This window comes from Leptopilina heterotoma, unplaced genomic scaffold, assembly GCF_015476425.1.
Source record: "Leptopilina heterotoma isolate Lh14 unplaced genomic scaffold, ASM1547642v1 Lhet_97, whole genome shotgun sequence".
Classification (NCBI taxonomy): Eukaryota; Metazoa; Arthropoda; class Insecta; order Hymenoptera; family Figitidae; genus Leptopilina; species Leptopilina heterotoma.
Window position 1 is genome coordinate 2,080,178 of NW_025111203.1, and position 10,437 is coordinate 2,090,614.

The following is a 10,437-nucleotide window of genomic DNA, read 5'->3' on the forward strand; positions in this document are numbered from 1 at the left end:
CATGAAGGAAACCACGTGGTTTACCATGTGGTTTCCCATGTCAAACCATATGGGAAATTGAGACAGGATTTTAGTTAGGAATAGACATGGGGAATTTGAACAGTTCATCTATGCATAAAACCATATCAAATCCCACATGTTTTTCCCAGTCAAATCCTAAACCGAATCCCATGTGAAAAACAGTATCATTTATTTATAATTATTTTCTCAAGTCAATCCCCAAGTGAAAAACAGTATCATTTATTTATAATTATTTTCCCAGTCAAATCCTAAACCGAATCCCATGTGAAAAACAGTATCATTTATTTATAATTATTTTCTCATGTCAAATCCTAAACCAAATCCCATGTGAAAAACATTATCCGCCTTATTGAATATCCTTCCATGGGAATCCACTTGGAATTTTACAAGGGATTTCACATAGGATTTTATATGGGAATTGACATAGGATTTCATGCAAGATTTCACCTAGGATTTAATATGAGATATCACATAGTATTTTATTAAAGATCCAATGAAGAAATTTTCAAAGGATTAAAAATTATTTAATAAAAAATTAAATAATAAATAGTATTAGTGTTACAAGTCATCAAAAAATTAAAAAAACGATCATTTGAAACACGTCCTCTCTGCTACAGGTTCTCAGCTTTTATATACTTCCAGAATCGTCTCAACAGCGAGAGAAGTCACTTTCGCCACCTAGCGGTGAAAGTATAGGAGCGACAGTAATCTTTAACATTACTAAGGAAACCATGTGGAATACCACGTAGGATTCCATGTGGTTTCCTACGTGGGGATTTACATGGGATTTTACTTAGGAATTCATTTAAGAATTTATTTCTACTTAAATTCCTAAGTAAAATCCCATGTAAATCCCCACGTAGGAAACCACATGGAATCCTACGTGGTATTCCACATGGTTTCCTTAGTAATGTTAAAGATTACTGTCGCTCCTATACTTTCACCGCTAGGTGGCGAAAGTGACTTCTCTCGCTGTTGAGACGACTCTGGAAGTATATAAAAGCTGAGAACCTGTAGCAGAGAGGACGTGTTTCAAATGATCGTTTTTTTAATTTTTTGATGACTTGTAACACTAATACTATTTATTATTTAATTTTTTATTAAATAATTTTTAATCCTTTGAAAATTTCTTCATTGGATCTTTAATTAAATACTATGTGATATCTCATATTAAATCCTAGGTGAAATCTTGCATGAAATCCTATGTCAATTCCCATATAAAATCCTATGTGAAATCCCTTGTAAAATTCCAAGTGGATTCCCATGGAAGGATATTCAATAAGGCGGATAATGTTTTCCACATGGGATTTGGTTTAGAATTTGACATGGGAAAATTAAAAGAAAAGGATTTCACTGTACACTCCTGTACATTTTCATATGAATACGATGGCAAAGATTTGACTAGGCGTTGTAGTCGGAACAGGCCGATTTTTGGCGGCAATTTAAAAAAAAGATGATAGTATTTTTATTATTTATAAATATTTATTAATTATTTATTAATATTAAGCAAACTTAATAATAATTAATATTTAATAATTAATAAATATTTATAAATAATAAAAATAATATTTTTTTTTTAAATTGCCGCCAAAAATCGGCCTGTTTCGACTTCAGCGCCTAGTCAACTCTTTGCCATCTTATTTTTAGCAGTTGCATAGATCTGCACTCAATATTTCACTTGAAAAAAGGTTAGCAGGGGCGTAGCCAGAAATAAGTTTCAGGGGGGGTTTTATGGAATTTAATTACAGGTATACTCTAAGATCTTGGTTTTCCAAGGTTTCGGGGGGGGGGTCAACCCTTAAACCCCCCCTGGATACGCCCCTGAAGGTTAGGTTTTGAAAACATAACGTTAAACATTGAACACTTGAAAATTTCTTTCATTTATTTCAATAAGACAATAACTAGAGGAGCTCCTACAAATATGTAATTGGAAAGATTAGGCTTTCTCAAATTGTTTGTCAAAAGTTCTATTCCTTTTAATGCATTTCTAAAATTCGAAGCAGTCAATTGAAAAGAATAAACAATTTCTATTCGTTTGAATTGACTACGTAGAATCGCTTAAAGTCGATTGAAAAGAATAGCTATTTCTTATTTTTTTCAATTCGCTTTTACAAGATTTACCTTGTCGATTCAAAAGGATAGGATTCTGTATTTTTTTTGTTACGTTGAGAAGCAGAAAAATTTTGCGCATTCAAAAAAATAGAAACTCTTAATTTCTTTTTTATCATCTCATTGACACGAGCAATAGAGAAGAATTGATTTTTCTGATATTTTGCTGTTCACAGAGGAATTGGGTTTTTTTTGGAAATTCGCCTATTCAGACAGATTAAAAAATCCTCGTTCCCCGTGCAGAAATTGACCTACTTGACGCCATAACCTGATCAGGGCCAGACGTGGCAACTCTGGTCAGGCCCACATCAGGAAAAACTTAGGGCTCAGATCAGGGCCACGTAGGATTTAAATTTTGAATTTATATCTTTCGAAGATAAAATTGCATGAAATAAATATTTCTTATAATTTATCTTACATAGATCGACAACGACCATTTTTAATGAAAAAACCTCATTTTTGATTTTCAAAATTATGTTTCACTATTTTTAAAAACATTGCTCTACATTAATTATGTAATTTATTATTAAATATTTCAATTATTTGTTTGTAATAATAAATTAATATACTTAAATCTGTACACATAGTAACAAAACAATAATAACAACAATAATAATAATGATAAACTAATAATAATAACAATAAATAAAGAGTTTAAATTAGGGGAGACTGGGGCTAAATGTTAAATTTTGCAAAAACATTTTTTTCTAAGCAATAAATCCGCTTAGATGCAAATAATATGTATATAGTTCAATATTGTAGAGTAACTTGTCCTCAACAACTTTCAATAAAAAAGTTTCTAATATTTTCGCGTAAAATACATGTTTTGTCCTTTTTTGAAAATTTTGTTTTTTTACCTTTTCGCCCCATGCTGGGGCTAAATGTTAAATTCTATTTCTAGCCTACTAGAGTGGTCTTCTTTTTTTACCAAGTAGTTGCCTAATGTCAAATAAATAATTTTTAAACATAAAAACACGAAAAATTTAAAAAAAAACATGGAAAGATGCACTTAACATTTAGCCCCAGGGTGCGTTTTTAACTTTAACAACAAACATACAAAATCTGACTAAAAATATTTAGCAAATTCCTTAAGGTACTTCTTCAGGGGAACAAAAAAAGTACCCAAATAAATTGTGATTAAGAATAAATTCAAAAAATATACTTAAAAGTTGGAATTTTCTTCTACGTAAAAATTTACAAATCTTCGGTTAAAACACAAATGTGTTATGAACACCACAAAAATAAACAGAATGTCACTCAACTACGGACATTTATTTAGAAAAGGTAAGACCCTTCTATAGTCAAAATTGCAATGCTCTAACTACCCAGTAAAAAAAGAAGTATTGAGTGGAGCGTTTAGGAATTGAGTGAAGCTCTGAGCCAATACGGATTCGAGTAAAAACCGTATTGGGACGTTTGACTCAATCTTTTTTTCATCCGCCGAATACGGTCTTAATTTAGCATTAAAATTAAAATCACATGACCAGAGTACACATTATAAATTGAAAGCACAATTGTCCTGGAATGTGAAAATGCCGATTTCGATAACAAGCAGTGAATATTTGTTAAAAATTGGTAAAAGCAAAGTTTGACAAGCGCGACTGAATTTACCATGTGAATAAATGAATTGGTAAGTTTAAATGGACGAAAAGAAATCTACTGTTACCGACAGAAAGTTCCTAGAGAATTGTGGTAAATTCAACAAATCTTGAACAAAACAATGAAACACGGAGTAATAATAAGGAGACTGTACTACCAGTGAGATACCGTGCCAAATGTCTGCCTTGGTTCACTGAGTAGTAAAGACTTCTCAAAAATAAAGCGCATGCGCAGTTTGCAACTATCTTCGTCACTCTTGAAAGAACGATGAGAGAGAGATCATTATTTTGACGTGCGAGTTAGAAAGTGTGGCTATGTTTTATTGTTAACAACAGCAACTATACGGGAAAATCAAGATTTAAATAAGAAAAAATATTAATTAACAAACTGCAAAGAGAAGAGTAAGTACAATATATTATAATATTAATAAATTGTAATATAGGTGTGAGTAGATATTAATAAAAAGATTATTTTTGTCGAACCGGAGTAATTCTTTTCTTTGTATGATAAAGTGAATGAATACAATCTCTTATTATATTAAGTTGAAGAACGACCGACCGACCGACCGACCGACCGACCCTAGCCGTATATATATGCATATCTTTTAAAAATAATATTAACACAAATGTATACATATTCACAATGTCACGCATGCGCAGTAGTGTTCTGTCAATATTAGGCATGCGCAGTAGTGTTCTGTCAATGTTACGCATGCGCAGTAGTGTTCTATCACTGTTACGCATGCGCAGTAGTGTTCTGTCAATATTACACATGCGCAGTAGTGTTCTATCACTGTTACGCATGCGCAGTAGTGTTCTGTCAATGTTACGCATGCGCAGTAGTGTTCTGTCAATGTTACGCATGCGCAGTAGTGTTCTGTCAATGTTACGCATGCGCAGTAGTGTTCTGTCAATATTAGGCATGCGCAGTAGTGTTCTGTCAATGTTACGCATGCGCAGTAGTGTTCTATCACTGTTACGCATGCGCAGTAGTGTTCTGTCAATATTACACATGCGCAGTAGTGTTCTATCACTGTTACGCATGCGCAGTAGTGTTCTGTCAATATTACACATGCGCAGTAGTGTTCTGACAATATTACACATGCGCAGTAGTGTTCTATTAGTGCCACGCATGCGCAGTAGTGTTCTGTCAATATTACACATGCGCAGTAGTGTTCTGTCAATATTAGGCATGCGCAGTAGTGTTCTGTCAATATTACGCATGCGCAGTAGTGTTCTGTCAATATTACGCATGCGCAGTAGTGTTCTTTAAATATCAGGCATGCGCAGTAGTGTTCTATGAATATCAGGCATGCGCAGTAGTGTTCTATCAATGTCAGGCATGCGCACTATTGTTCTATGAATGTCAGGCATGCGCAGTAGTGTTCTATCAATGTGAGGAATGCGCAGTAGTGTTCTATGAATATCAGGCATGCGCAGTAGTGTTCTATGAATATCAAGCATGCGCGCATAACACCCACACATGTATACTCACACATATACACTAATCACATGTACATGTATACTCACACATGTTCATAAATTACATACACATGTATACTGCTCATATGCAGATATAAACTCCTACATATACACAAATCACATATATGTATAGATTTAATAAACGATTGATAATATAAATTGTTGAATTTTTTAAGGTTTGTTGATGCACGTAGTGTCTGTTGAAATTTTTTTAAATATACGTAAATACCTCACTCGCTAATGCTGCGCTGTCTGTGTTGTAATGGAACTTATTTATTTACTTGTGTATTTACTTATTTATTTCAGGGTTGCCACAAGACATCGATTTTAAAATTCCATGACTTTTCCAGGTTTTCCAGACCATTTCTTAAAAAATTCCAAACCAGAAATAAAATTGTTTTGGTATGTTTTTAGCTAATTACGACAAAAAGTATAAAATCCTTTAAGTAAATTGTTAACAAAATAAGTTATTAATTTTTAATTTCATTATTAACAAAAAATTAAGTTAAAATTTGTAAGGTTATTTGAGATACGCTCCGAAGAAAGATGAGGAGCAAATCTTTTTAAATTTAAAAATTTAGTTAAGTTTAGAATTTTTCACAATTATTAAACCAGTATTTTAAAAAGCATTTTAATAACATTTTATGAAACTGAAGTTACCTACGTTTATTCAATGACAATTTTTTCTTTGCTAATTATTTATTTTAATGTTAGAAGCCTTTTAAAAAATTTTAAAAGATCGAAGTCGGGGAAATTATTAATTTTGATTTTTTACACAGATTTTCGAAAAATCCATATATTATTTAAACAAAATTATTATTTCCTCACCTCATAAGCAATTTTTTCTTTTACAAATTATTTATTTTAATGTGACAAGTCATTTAAAAAAATTGTAAGAGGATCTAAGGAAGGCAAGGAAATTAGTGATTTTTAATTATTTTTTCGTAGATTTTCCAAATATCCCGAAATTTTAACTAAATTATTATTTCCTTGCTTCAGAAGCAATTTTTTTCGATTGCAATTTTTTAAAGGGCTTCTTACATTAAAAAACAATTAGCAAAAGAAAAAATTTTCATTGCATAAAAGTTGGTAGCTTCAGTTTCATAACATTTTGGGGTTTCTAAAGGCGCTAGCACAGCTCCTACTGCCTGCCTGCCTGCCTGCAGGTTGACATGGTAACACATAAGAGTAAGAGAGTCAGAAAATTCAAATTAAATGTTTTTTCTCTCTCACTCTTATGGCGCCTGCCTGCGCAGGCAGGCAGGCAGTGAGGTGAGAGTGTACCTTAAAATGTATTAATTTAAAAATTATTTAAAGGAAGATAGAGACCAAAAGAAACTAAAATTTAGAAATGCCATATTGATTTCAATTGTAAGCACTAAATTTAAAATCAAAAAGTTGTATGTCAACTTGAAAACTTGAAATTTTTACGACTCAAACACAAAAAATTGAGCTTTTAGTATCAGGCTTTATAAAATTCCCTGACAATTCCAGATTTTTCAGGTTTTCCATGACTGAAAAAAAATTCCATGACAATTCCGGGTTTCCCAGGTTTTCCAGGTCCGTGGCAACCCTGTATTTGTTTGGCAGACATCAACAATAATTTTTTAAATGGATAATCAGTGAAAAATGACTTACATTTCTGTAAGTTAGTGTTTCACTTCGATCCGCGAATTTCATTTTTTCGAGCGATTATTTGGTTATCGTCTTTGGTTTTCAAACGATCATCTTGTTTATTCTTTTGTTAATTGTCAAATCGTATCGTCTAATTTTCTAATTGTCATCGACCGAACTTCTCGACTGCTTCTCGACTTTCCCATAACTGACAACTAAAAATAATACAATAATAACCTATTTTTTGAAAAAAATCGATATCCAAAAACATTTAAATTCTTTTTTATTAATTCTATTAAAAACTAAAATTAAATTCATTTTAGTGAATTAAAATTATTATATCAAGTTAAAAATTAATTCAAGGTGTCTAGTGAATTATTATTTTTAAATTCCCGGACCAAAAATAAATATTCCCGGATTGATTTTTTAAAACAGCAATTACTATAAAATTTAAATATTAATACTTTTAATAAAGAAATTTTTAAGAAAATCAATTTTAAAAAGTCAATAGACATCTTTATTTAGAGAAATATATATAATATTACTTGTTATATATTACTTAATAAATCTATAACATTGTAATAGTTGGATCTAAATTTAAAATTAACCTACTTTTTTATTTTTCTATTAGTTGGGCTTTTTTGCGGAGTATTATTATTATTTTTAATTGTGTATTTAAATAATAAAAATTAAAAATAATTATTTTTAATTTTTATTATTAAAAAAAAAAAGTTGTCTGTTCATTGAACAAGACCTACATGTCTTATAGTATTTTGGCCCCCTGAATACGAATATGAAGTCAGAATTGCTCCATCACCCTCTGTTTTCTTTTAAATCGAAAAAACTACCCTTAAGTCTAAAATTCAAGAATTAAAGTAAAAAAAAATAAAAACACGGCTTTCTTCGGAGTAGAAGAATATATTTATGCGTTTTCTTCTTTCAACAACTCAAATAATGTCAAAATTGCTCCACCACCCCTACTTTTTTTTAAATCGAAGAAAGTACCCTTAAATCTAAAATTCAAGAACTAAAGTGAAAAAAAATGAAATAACCGGTTTTCTTCGGAGTAGAAGAATATATTTATGCGTTTTCTTCTTTCAACAACAAATAATGATAAATTAACTCTGATTCTGCTTTTTAGTTATGAGAACAAAAATAAAGGAACGTATGCTTTTGTCTAAAACTAATTGTTTTTATTGTTGTTAGTATACTCTGGGTTCATACTTAAAGGGGTAGTTTTTTCAATATAAATCAATAAGAGGGTGATGAAGCAATGCTGATGCTTTTTTAAAAAGTACATAAATATATTCTTCTACTTTGGAAAAAACCTGTTATATCATTTTTTACTATAATTCTTGAATTTTAGATTTAAGGGCAGGGGGTGATGGAGCAATTTCGTCATTATTTCTAAATTGTTGAAAGAAAAAAACGCATAAATATATTTTTCGACTTCGCAAAAAAAACTGGTTATTTCATTCTTTGACTTTAGTTCTTGAATTTTAGATTTAAGGGTAGTTTCTCCCATTTAAAAGAAACAGGGGTGGTGGAGCAATTTTGACATTATTTCTGAGAGGTTAAAGGAAGAAAACGCATAAATATATTCTTCTACTCCTAAGAAAACCGGTTATTTCATATTTTTTTACTTTAGTTCTTGAATTTTAGATTTAAGGGTAGTTTCTCCCATTTAAAAAAAACAGGGGTGGTGGAGCAATTTTGACAATATTTCTGAGTGGTTGAAGGAAGAAAACGCATAAATATATTCTTCTACTTCGCAAAAAAGTGGTTATTTCATTCTTTGACTTTAGTTCTTGAATTTTAGATTTAAGGGTAGTTTCTCCTATTTAAAAAAACAGGGGTGGTGGAGCAATTTTGACATTATTTGAGTTGTTGAAAGAAGAAAACGCACAAATATATTCTTCTACTCCGAAGAAAGCCGTGTTTTCGATTTAAAAAAAACAGAGGGTGCTGGAGCAATTCTGACTTCATATTCGTATTCAGGGGGCCAAAATACTATAAGACATGTAGGTCTTGTTCAATGAACAGACAACTTTTTTTTTGTGTGCCTGTGATTGTAATCATGCCTAAATTAAAAAAATTTAACATTTTTAGGTATAAAATAATTTTTTAATAAACATTAATAAAAATTTAGTTTTCTAAACATTATTCAAAAGTAGACGAAAGAACAAAGTTTTGTCCTCTTGATGTAATTTTTCTAAATTCAATAGATTAAGTTATAGATAATTAAAAATAAGTATACTTAGATTTCTTTGAATAATTTTTTAACACAATTAAATTTTTCAAATATGTCTACAATAGAAACCTTTTTGAATAGTTGAAATTGTGCAAAATTTAATTGAAAATAATTAATTTATTTCAAGTATTTTGTTACAATTTTTTGAAGAATTTTAATTGCAAATTTTGAAAATAATTGAATTACCAAAAATTAAAAAAAAATTTTTAAAGGTAAATTAGGATATAAGAATTATTTTAAGAAATTCAATTATTTTCGAAAAATAACATTATAATATTTTTAAAAACTAATATTATTAGAATTTTTTTATAGTAATTTTTTAAGATTTAATTATCTTCGAATAATGTAAATAAACATTTATGAAAATTTACTTCAATAAGACGAGCGAACATGACAGCTTGGTTATCAAAACAAAAAGAAAATCGTTTTTTGTTCGTTTCTCGGATCGTGTTGCTCGAATGAAACACTACTGTAAGTGTAATTTTCAACTGACTTTTAGTAAAATTATTTGTTTGACAGAAATTTACAATATTAATAAATAAATCACAATAAAATAATAATCAGTGAAGAATGACTGATATTTTAGTACTTTTCAACTGATTTTCAGTAAAATTCCACTGATTATGAATCCAAAGTCACTTTTTAAAAATACAAAATGGCGAATCCAGGATAGCGGACGAAAATGAAAGGTTTAGTAAGAGAATACGTAAAAATAACATTTCGTATAATGTACAATGACATTTTTTGTAAATGTCACTTCATAATTTTTGTCTTATTACACAATGATTTTAAATAAAATAATTTATATTTTTATAAATATTAATAATTTTTTACATTTTCTAACCACTATAAGGTTTTAATTTTGTAAATGTTCAAATTCTGGTTTAGAAAGAAAAATTTATATTATTATACAACTATATTGTCTAGACTTGCAAAAACCCAAAGTCTAGACTTTGTTGTAACAATATTGTTACAATATATATTGTAACAATATTGGTGACGGTGACATGCGTAAGAATAGTGCAGTAAAAATTTCAAAAAAACACCCTGATCATTACCTACAGAAAATCCTATTAGTAAGAAAAGAATGGACGTATCTTCGCCCTTTTCTTACTAATTATTCAGAGAATCAGGCTAACATTCAAAATCTAACCTTCTAAGTTTAGTTATTTCAAAAAAATTATTTTATTGATGCAAATAAATATTTATTTTAATTAAAAACTATGCATTATTTAATCAAGTAATTTTTATAATTGATTTAAAGCAATATTTATTAAATTAAATTATTCTATTTAATTGACTTAAGTAATTTGTATTTGGTTCAAATAACTATTTAATAGATACCATAAATTAAAATATTTA

General features: G+C 29.6%; 1 protein-coding gene across 1 annotated transcript in view; it reads left to right on the forward strand.

Annotated features, from left to right (window-relative positions):
• Positions 1-10,437, forward strand: part of LOC122512271 — a 59,275-nt gene that overhangs the window by 4,810 nt on the left and 44,028 nt on the right. The gene's annotated exons all lie outside the window — the stretch shown is intronic.